This window comes from Coturnix japonica, chromosome 3 (assembly GCF_001577835.2).
Source record: "Coturnix japonica isolate 7356 chromosome 3, Coturnix japonica 2.1, whole genome shotgun sequence".
Classification (NCBI taxonomy): domain Eukaryota; kingdom Metazoa; phylum Chordata; class Aves; order Galliformes; family Phasianidae; genus Coturnix; species Coturnix japonica.
In genome coordinates this window covers 51,710,616-51,721,813 of record NC_029518.1, presented here as the reverse complement: position 1 = coordinate 51,721,813, position 11,198 = coordinate 51,710,616, and positions in this window count along the sequence as shown.

Here is an 11,198-nt window from a genome sequence, read left to right as displayed (position 1 = left end):
ATTCACAGCATGTCTGAGGTCCTGCTGCACTGCTGAAATCAAAATGCCAGCATTTGGCATTCAAAAATGTTTGTTCCCTTGATATAACAAAATGCACCTTTTTCATGGCACAGTGGATCACGCAGTATTTTTGTTGGAAGACTAATAAATTTCAATATACAAACAGCTGTACTTGCTTAGAAAAGTCAGTCTTTGCAAAAGACATTTAGAATCTTTTTAGGAAGCTATTTCAGGCAATTATATTTTTAATAAGGTCCACTATTAGTCAGATGGTTTGCAAAAAAACAAACCCAGATAACCATATTAAAGTGTCTGTGTTCATCTCTAGCTAGGCTTTTATACTGAAAGCTACATTTTGTTAACAGGGGAAGGAATAGCAGTATGCAGACTTTCTGACTGCCTACTACCTACAGCTATTACCTTTCCTTCCTCTTCTGGTGTCCTATGATATACCTGTTGGTTTAGGGATCTGTTTTGACAAGAACATGAAGAAAGACTGTACTAATATTGTTCTTTTCCACGTAAGTACCTCTTCAAAGGACAACTAATCTCCTCTTAGGTGGTTGTAAAGGGCATTAGAGGACTTACCTTCTTGAAATGCTGATTTCTTTCCAATTGCTGCAATGGCAGGTGGGGTTATTAGATTAAATTTGCACAACTATTTTTTAAATGTTTCAGTGTGAATGGAAAATCTTTGTATTTTTTGGTGAAATGCCTATGAACAAACTCATGGAGGAAGTTTCAAATTTATAAGCTCCTGATACAACTCAGCAATTGCATCTTTCCATCTCTTCCTTTTACAGGACAGTTGCAGAAAACAATGGTTTTCTTTAACTCAGCCTCAAGATACATGGAGAGCTGTATTAACAGAAAAGGCAAAAGTTAGTTCTCTAAATATGGACTAAAAATAGGCTGAAGGCAAGAGTGCCACAGAGCTGCTAGCTCTTCCTCATCCAGGCCTTTTTTCTCTGAGGAATTTTCTCTCTATCTGCACAGAGGAGATAAGGTGTGGAAGCAGTGTTTTTATGATTTGATCCCTGTATGTAATGTTTGTGTTCAGACAGCTGCATTGAAAGGTTCATCACTTCTTCCTCCTTGCCTTTGCATAGAGAACTACCTAAGTTCCTCTACACACTGGCTAGGACTCCCTGTCCTGACCTACTCTACAATCCAACTTACATCATCTTGAAAGGTTTCCTCTTTTATATCTTTTGTTTTACCTTCCAGACTAGTAAATCATATGGATCTTGAAAGAAAAATCTGATTTGAGAAACGTGGAATGCGAAGTGGAAAAGAACCTTTCCTACTTTCTGTTTAGTAGTAGTTCCAAAAGGGGCAAGAGCAAATGCTTGAAAACCAGCCAGCTGGAAATCACTTCAAGTACTATCTAAACTGTAATGGAACTGAGGTGCTTTCAGCATACCACACTCATTAGGTACTCATAACACCCAGCGCCTCTAAGTGCTGTAGTCTAACAACTCCTTTGCACAGTGCTCTGAAAGAAACTAGTCCTTTCTGACTCAACTTAGTTTTTCTTGTTGTCATTGTTATTTGTAAAGGCATGACATCTATTTACAAATGGAGGCATACTTTACTTTTGTGAAAATGTGCTTTCACGTGATTGCTTTCTCACAGTCTAATTGTTTAAGCAGAAAGGCATTTGTTTTGTGTTGAAAACCACGTGTATACTTTCTATAAGGCTGTTGCAGCTTGTTGGTGATAGTAAACACTAAGTCTAGAGATGAAAACCAGAAGTAATCTTTGTCTTGACAAGAACATGAGTAATATTTCTATATTTTGTTTGTGACTTCTTACAAGTTAAAATGTGAATGACTGTATGCTAGAACACTTTGAAAAGTATGGTGCTTGTGGTGCTGTGAGATAAAAAAGGTTAATTATGTATACTTTTAGCTCAAAGTACCTGAGAACCTCCTCTTCACTGGGAGTACTGCTACATTAACATCTGCTGCCAAACAAACAAATAAAAAAACAAATTCAAATAAAAATCATGCAAGTTTTTTGTTTTGTTTTGTTTTGTTTTTGTTTTTTAAGACAGTGGAACTTTCTGTGAAGATTATAACTTGTTAGGGAGGGATACAGGGTGGTATTTGGCAGCAGGCTGGCCAACCTAGTGAGGCAGGCTTTAAACTGAAGGACTTGAGGGAAAGGGTCCAAAATGGCAATGCTCACTCAGATCATTGCAGCCCACTGAGGAATCAGATGAGCTAATCAGAACAGTGACAGATGTTCCACATCCTACAACTAGGGAGGAAAACCTTCATGCAACAGTACAAGTTAGGGAGTAGGCTGCTGGAAAGGAGCTCAGTGGAGAATGACTTGGGTGTTCTGGTTGACAACAGGTTGACTATGACTTCCTTAAATCTGAGAGCTCTAGGCAGGAACAGGAACCTACTCATACAGATCTCATTTAAGACTCAAGTACAATTGGGGAAACGTATATTAAAGCAATCACCTGTAAAGTATTTGAGGGTGTAAACACTACAGAGGTATGATTTGAGCATGAGTGAAATTAACAACAGAAGTTATAAAAATAACAATAATATTATGAAAAATTTCCTACTGATTACATCTAAGGAGAATTTTTTTGGCTCTAAAATAATCTCCCGAGAAAACAATGGGAGCCCCTACTGTCTGATTCCTTTAAACAGAGCTGAGAAAAAGCACTGGAAAAACAGAGCTCAGAGAGCAATAGTTTACTAGGAGAGCAATGGAAAAATGAGTACTGTCTTAGATCATGAAAACTGTGCATGACTTTTATGATTCTGTGAAGCCCTGCAGCTGCCTTGAAGAAATGTTACTGCAGCCATAATTCATTGCATAACAGACATCCAACTATTTATGTTTGTTGACAAGCATGCTGAAAAATATTTACATAATCTTCCTAGCAGAAAATAGCAATGCTTTTCACTTTCTTAGATATTCTGTTCTTTCCTCCAGTGTTTTTATAGAGGGTTGTGGGCTTTGGTGTTGTTGTTTTGTCTTTTTTTTTTTTTTTCTGGTATATTTTTTTTTTCCAGGAAAGTCAGATACTGCAAAGTTTTCCATGCCACACAAATCTTCACTGATTAAGGAGCAAGAAACACAGCTTTTAAACAATACTCCATTCACACTAAGTATCTCTCCAATATTTGGGATCCTAAGAATCTTTACTGCTAAACAGGAATGTTAAAATTGAAAGGAGGGGGCAATTTGAAATATGCCTCCTTATAGGATGGAAAAATAAGAAAGGGAGACACAAATCTCCTGGTGGTAGGAAACAAATCTCAATATTGGAGTTCAAATGCTCGTCAGCTGCCCACCTCCAGGAGGCAGCTGGAGAGGCAGCAGCAGACACTTGTGTTGGTGGCATATAAAGCTGAATGTAGGGCAGGAATAGAGTCTGCTGCCTTCATGACACAGTTGTAGCCACACAGACTGAATATGTTGCTAATTTATTGGTTCCACAATTGCCAGTCTTTTTCATAAAAAGGAAAAGAAACTGATCTACACTAAGGGCAATAAATCTGATGGAAACTGACAGAAATTAACAACTATTTCAGAAGAAATATAACTGGTCATTGGAAGAATAGTGAAACTCTTATTTACAAACAATTCCCTCCTGAAATTTAATCTGCTTAACTAAGAGAACTTTCTAAATGTTTAAGAATTATCAGCTAGGTTTAGCAGCTAGTAATGGAATGACGTATTCTTCAGGCTCCAAAGTAGTTGTCATTTGATGCTCTCCTGTGACACGTCACTTCATTGACTATCTTAAAACTTCATTTTATAAACATGTATTCTCCATTTTTATTTATTATGTTACATAACATCTTTTAAAAGAAATTATTTTCTTCTGGCATATAAAGTACCAGTGTGTCTTCAAGAATGAAGATATTTCTGTGGGACTATATACTCTTTACTATATATTTGCAACTACAGTGCAAGGAGATGTAGCCTTCTTTAAGATCTGGTCAAAGAATTTATTTCAGACACTTGATATTGTCTTGTCTGTTGCTTTTAATTGGGTTAAATTATGGTAGTCACACAGAAAACTAACTTCATATTCCTTAAAATTAATTTAAGTAATCAAAGAAAATTACAATTACATTTTATATGCAAATCATCTTAAGCCGACATAGAAGTTATTTTAAACTGGACAAAGTATCAAGAGGAACAGTGAATAGTTCTACAAATCCACAGCTGGGTAGGTTTGTACTGAATGCATAATGCATACACTCAATCCATCCTTTCTGATTCTTGGCACATATACCAATAACCCAAGATCTGATGAGCTTAAGCCATCTCACGCAGCTTGATTTCCAGTGATACGGATAAAGTTTCAGACTTCTCAAATGTACTATTGAGAATTAAATTTATTTTCATCATGAGCCATTCTAAAATATGTCATAAGCAGCCAAGACTGTTAATGACATGGATTGAGTAATCCATGAGTATTGAGATTGAGTAATAAGAGCATTCCTGAATTAATACAAGAGTTAATGTCTATATAATAACATTTTACTCCCTTTAAGTAGCAATGCTGAAAAAAAAAAAAGTCAGATGAATTGCACAGCAGCAGATTTTTTGTCTCTAAATTGTAAGTAGAGCGATAATATGCATACACTATGCATATTATACATATTATAACAGCCTCAAATTGGTACTTTAAAACAGTCCACTTGACTCCACAGCCTTAAAGTTCTGGTATGTAAAACTGTGTAAAAACTGCTTTATCAGTGCATATACAAAACTTTTAAATAGAAAAGAAATATACTTAAATCCCCCAACCCATAACATTTTGCAAGCCATTTGCTCCAGCTGCAGGTTGCAGCTTTTTCAGTGCCCTACGAATATGTGGCCAGAGGCTTGTTGACCTGTCCCTTTTTCAGCGTACCAGTTAGTGTGCTCCCAAGATGGTATAGTTAATGTCAATTCATATAGGATTAAACGAAGTATACGATGGAAGCATGTTGTAGAAAATAAATACATAAACAAAAGAAAGAAATACATGCTTGAAAACTTGACAACACAAAGCCTCGGGTCTTATCCCTTAGATTCAGAGTATTTGTAGATGTTAATAAGATTCACTGCAGAAGAGAGCTGTTTTAGCTCTCCAGGGCCTGAACTTATGTTTCATCCTATCCCTGTAGGATTTCTACCTGCCTTGTGAGAAGAGGTGAGCTGTACCTGTTTTCCATTTTTTGACTCTGAAAGTTTTTGTTTCTCTGATGTGTAGGAAACACACACTTTGATTGAACTTCCTTTCTTATAAAAGACCTCAGTGTACAACTTATCCTTTCGTTCCTCTTGCAAAATATTTTGACTTGTGATTATTAGAATGGCTCAAAAAATGCAACAAAATATTTGTCAACATTATATCTTTTCTCCTTCACCTTCTTTTTCTAGCCTTAAGAAAAAGTCTTCATCTTTCATTTACTGTTGATGTTGATAACTTGGGAGTCTGGCCATTTTTCCAAGGTACACTGAATACTCAGATGTCATCAGGCCTTTCTTTAACAAAGATCTCTTGTTCAAAGTACTATCTCATGAAATATATGTTACATTCATGCCTCACTATATGTCCTGCCCCTCTCCTGAATTTCAGATGGAGCTTGACCTATAAAAAATATAAATCATCCCTCCAGAAAAAGGCTTTCCTTCTCGCCCTATCACAGCTGTGGTCAAAAGAGTTTTTCTGAACAGAAGGTCTCTGTCCGTAAGGAAGCGATGCTCACTATAGGAATCTTCTGCAATTCATGATTGTTTTGGGCCCCCAAATGTCTAATACACTGAACTTCCAGGGGCAGCCCACCATAGTGAGCAGGCGCTTGAAGAAGGTTTCACTTTGGTGAGGAGGTAAGGAAATTCAATCGTTCTGTATGTACTGAGTTTTCCTCATTTGACTGTATTCTGGAACATTTAGCCACTTTTATTTGCCTGGGTTGACTTTTAAGCTCTCATACAGAGGTAACAGGCAGTTAGAGACCAGAACAAGTTACCTGTACTCTTTTAGAGGGTCTGTGGTAACAAAGACATATCACAGGTCATATGTGTGAGAGAACAAACCATGCTATTTTGAAAGAGCTGGATAGTAGGTAGAATTGCTTGGGAATTACTACCAGTTCAGCAGTCCACCAAGAGCCAACAGACAATTTGAAAGTGCAAGAAAACTTGTAATTTAGGTACCCAGTTGGAACACATTTGAATTCTTTCACCTTGATCCCTTCCCATGAGGGGACCGGTAGCTGGGTAGCCCGCACCTTTTCTTCTCCTGTCCTTGAGGTGATTTTAAGTTTTTATATCTAAACAGTTTCCATAACTTTGCACCGTCAGCTCTGGACACAGAAGCTAGTCTTATATACAGTACTCTTAAGAGTATTGCTTAAGCCTACAGCTCAGGTCATCTGTCATGGGTCTTCTGTGCATCTTTATTTTTACTAGCCATTTCATACTGTGACCAGTTGTTGCGGTGAAGTTGGCTTTGTCTTTGTTGTACTTTGTTGTCTTTGTTGTCTTACAGGCTGCCCAGTGAGGTTGTGGATGCCCCATCCTTGGAGGTGTTCAAGACCAGGTTGGACAGGGCCCTGGGCAACCTGATCTAGTAAATGTGTATGTTTGGTGGCCCTGCCAGGCAGGGGGGTTGGAACTACATGATCCTTGAGGTCCCTTCCAACCCGGGTAATTCTGTGATTCTGTGATTCTGTACGTCACAATGTTGTATATTTATTTAATACTGAATTCTCAGACTCCATTACTGTTGGTTGCCTTTGTTCTTTGTGAGCCAAAATACACCTTACTGCTGACAGACAAAGGTTACTCAGTGACTTTGTGCCAGGAGTAGAAGAGAACTTAGTGGGAGAAGGTCAGACACTGAGTTATTTTAGGGCCATTTCCTTCCTTCTCCTTCTCTGCTTCTCTCAGCAGTGTGTGCACATGGGGATGGGTGCAGGCATAGGAGCATACAGGCATGTGGGAGCAACCCTTTCTAGGAACAATTTTGGAATGGGGTTAAATGGGGCTGGCTAGATTTTCCAACCTTCATTAATGGCAGTTTGGGACAAGGTAAATATAATGTTATTTGTAATTAAATATGTACAGCAATGTGGACCTTCTCAAAGCTCCTCTGCACTTCCCACGTGGTGAGCCCCGGGCAGTGCCATCTAGCTCAGAAGAATAAACAAACCATTCAAGACCTTTGTTTGCCCGTGAGTCATGAGGGGGCTGTTCACTGGAGTATTAAGAAAGATAAACATACGGCAAAACTCTAAAGACTATTTCTGGAAATCTTAACTGGAGAGAACAGCTAATCCATTGTTCAGAGTCTGCAGAGTATTACAAGGCTGGAGAGAGGAATGGAAGCAGGAAAGAAGCAAAAAAGCAAAAAAACCTGAGAGATCAAGAATTCAGAACGGTTGTAATTACCCATGCAAGCACAAGGGCTTTGCGGGAAGAGAGGGATGAGTGACAAAGGGGATGTGGGATGGCCTGAATCCGAGTGCAGTCATAACAGGAGTCTGTTGTTGCTCGCCTCCTCTAGAAGTAAACAGGGAATATCATAAATTATTTGTCTGTTTGTCCAAGGGGAAAAAATATTGGTTAGAGATGAATAACAATCATTTACTGATTGCAATTAGTAGAAAGCCAGTAAGTAGTGTCCCTCATACAATCCAGGTGAAGGTCCAGAGAGATTGTTGTACCTAAAAATGCAATGGCCTTAGTATTTTTTGTCTACATGGTTTTGTTAAAAAGGAACAACTTCCTTTTCACTACCTATTCTATCTTCTGCTGTTTTAATACTTTCACCGATTATTCTAAATGCACTCAAAGGCTTGTGTCACTTCTTAAGAAGCAGCAATGACAGGGCCCCAGCGTTCCCTGCAGAGCAGATGTGATCTCTCTCCTTCAGGGCAGTCCCTGAAAATCTCTGTGTGGCAGCTCTGTGCTGGTGCAAGACTGAGTCCCTCTGTTGTTTTTTTTTCTGTTATACTGAAAAATGATATGGAGCCATAAAAAATTTCGTACAATAATTGCAGGTGTTCAATGGTGAAATGCGTATTCCATGTTTTGATTTGTTGTCTTTTTCTAAACTATACCGCATTCAAATGAGTGGAAATTACCCCTGGAGGTCTTCACACTCTAATGGTCTGGTACTAAGCTTCAGATGGCAATTTGGAAGGTCATAAATAGAACTTTTTAGAAGCTATTAATGTAGGCAGGTAACTGTGAGCTGGACTAGGATCCAAACCAATATGTAACACCAAGTTTGAGGCCTCTGCCTGTCTGCGCAGCCCCTGGTCTCAGCCACACACAGTCTCAGAGCTAAGCCATCCCCACGGTGCCTTCAACCTGCACTGCCGGCTGCAGACTGGGGCTGTCTGCCAGTACAACCATAACCTTGCCTGAAGTCATGCACTTCAGCCTGTGACCATAGCACTGTAATCTTACTTGGCTTTCTCTAGCCTGAAGTCACCTGCTGGCCTGAGTCCTAATGTTTGGCTGGGTTCATTCAGAGGCCTTGCTTTCAGCCATGCCAGCTAGTTGCAGCAAAAGTCAGATATGTCTCCAAACATTTTATTAGTTCAGGGGTTCCTACATGTTTCTTCTCTCATCTCAATGCCAGGTTACACCCCTGTCCTGCCCACAGCACTCATCTTAAACACTCCCTTAGCACAGCACTGCCTAATTCACCAAATACTGACTGTAAATACACAGTGTATTGGATTCTTCCCCAGTCCTGTCCCAAAGCCATCAACTAGCCCAAATCCTACATCCAGTCTGGGTCTGTTCAGGGCCTGCCCAGCTATTTCAATGACTTCATACATACCCTCAGCCCTCTGCTTCCTTCTAGTTCACATCTAACATAATAATGGCCAGTAGGTATTTACTAGAATTTTCTAAAACTATCATGTAATGTGCTCTACCAGTTTTAAACTGAATTATATCTAACGTCAGGTCTCATATTGCTCATAATCCAAGCTCTGAATGGCTTACTGGTAGGTTACCAGTAGGTCACCTACAGTTCACCCATTTGCTAGCCTGCAATCACCAGACAAACACATCATAAATCTAACACTCAGCCACATACGGCCTCTTCTGAAACTCTACAGATTATCTATTGGCTCCAAACCCCAGTGCAAGGATGTTGTTGGAATTATTTCTAACTCTTTGCTCTTTCTTGGTTCCAATCCTATCTACAGCTTCATTTGTTAACTCCTTCAAAATAGCTGCTGATTGGCCAAGTGCAAACACTGGCTCAACAAAAGCTGTCAAAGTATATTGTCACTCCAGCTCTTTGTGGAGGTCAAGATTTCACAGATCTCACATGAACTAAACTACATTTCAGTACAATAGTACAAAAAGGTAGTACAGAGTAAAAAACAAAAAAAATTCAAAATGGAATTTGCATTGGAACACTTAGGAGAAGTCTGCCAAACAAAGAATGCAGATTCTGAAATAAAATAGCTAAAGTTTCAAGATTTTCTCCCTATCTACAAGGAAGATCTAGATTTTTTTAAATCTGGTTTCTTAAAGAAAATAGCTTTTATTATTAACCTGCCCCATCCAATTACCTCTGATACCTTTTGAATGCATTCAGTATTTTCAGTCTGAATTGTCACAAAGGTTAAATTCTAAAGTGTTGTGAAAACGGATTAGAAACAAGTGAGCCAAATGAGAGAGGCAGAGCTCAGCTGCTAAAGGTTTTGTCCAGCAACAGCTGATGATTCATCCAGAACACAGTCCTGATAAGAAATCAGCACTTATGTGTTTTTAAATGAACTATAATCCATACTGTCTCAAGTCTGACAGATGATCCTGATTCCATCAGAAAACAGAATCACAGAACTCATAGAATCATAGAATCTAACTAAGGTTGGAAAAACTATTAATACCATCTAGTCCAACCATCAACCCATGCCTGTGACTGTTCTAGACCATATCACAGTACAGCATTCTTCTTTGTCTTCAACATCTCCAGGGATGGTGACTCCATCACCTCCCTGGGCAGCCTGTGACAATGCCTCACCACTCTTTCTGAGAAGAAACTTTCCCTTTCGACCTGAACCTCCCCTGGCATAACTGAAGGCCATCCCCTCTCATCCTACTGCTGTTACCTGGGAAAAAGGGGGAGTGGAAAGTGGCAGGGAAGAATGGTGAAGGAGGCGATTACTTAGGAAGTTTGGTTTCATTTGTTTCAAAGAAAGACCCAGAGGCTGGGACTCTCAGAAAAAAAATATGAAAAATTACGGGAGTGGGCAGCACTGAACATAACAACAAACCAGCAGTAAATACTATTTTATTTTATGCCTTCTAGCACAATGCAGACTGTCCTTACTCAGGGCTTTTACATGCAGCTGTTATTAGTAATATTTTATACGAGAACAGTAAAATCATAGAAGGGCTTGGATTAAAGAGAGCTTAAAGATCATCTAGTTCCAACCCCTAGAATAACAGTAGTAGAAAGGAGCTCTTGCTCCACTCTCCCGCTATGATTACCTAAAATCACAGCAGAGGGAGCAGGCTGCATAGCAGTATTTGCAGCTGAGGTTCTGGCAGGAAGAAATAATGGCACAGGGCTCAGTTTTTCTGCTCATGTGAGTCGCGTCCCCTGGCAAAAAACAGACAGACTCTGCTGTTTGCAGTTTGCAGAGAGCAGCTGAGGGAAGCAAAACAATCTTCCAAGGTGGTCGGCCAGGGATGGCCAAGGGTGGCTGGGGGGGAGGAAGTGCTGAGTTAAACCTCTGCAGAACTGGCAGAAATGCCAAGGGGACAGCATCGCTGCTTCTGACAAACCTTCAGCTGCTTCCTCTCCGCCGACAGGGCTTCACGCAGGGCTTTTCTCCCTCCTTCAGTGACGATGGCTTATCCTCTGCTTTCATTGGTCTGCTTGTGTCTGCGTCCCTTTCCTGTGGAAACTGGAGATATGGGCAGGAGAAAAGACATATTTGGTAATGTTTCTCTTCAAAGCGTCTTTTTCACAAGGCTGCCTCAGCTGCAAAATGTTAAGGAGAAAAAAAACAACTCTTGGAACTAATTCGAGACAGACCCTAATGCCTACAAATTTGTCGAAGTAAGCCAAGTCCAGAAAGGCAAAACATGAAGAAGGTTCATTATTTGACTGCTAGGGACACTCAAATAACCAGACAGGCCAGTACTTAAGATCTTCGTATTTCAGACGTCTCGTCTTTCATATCCTTCCT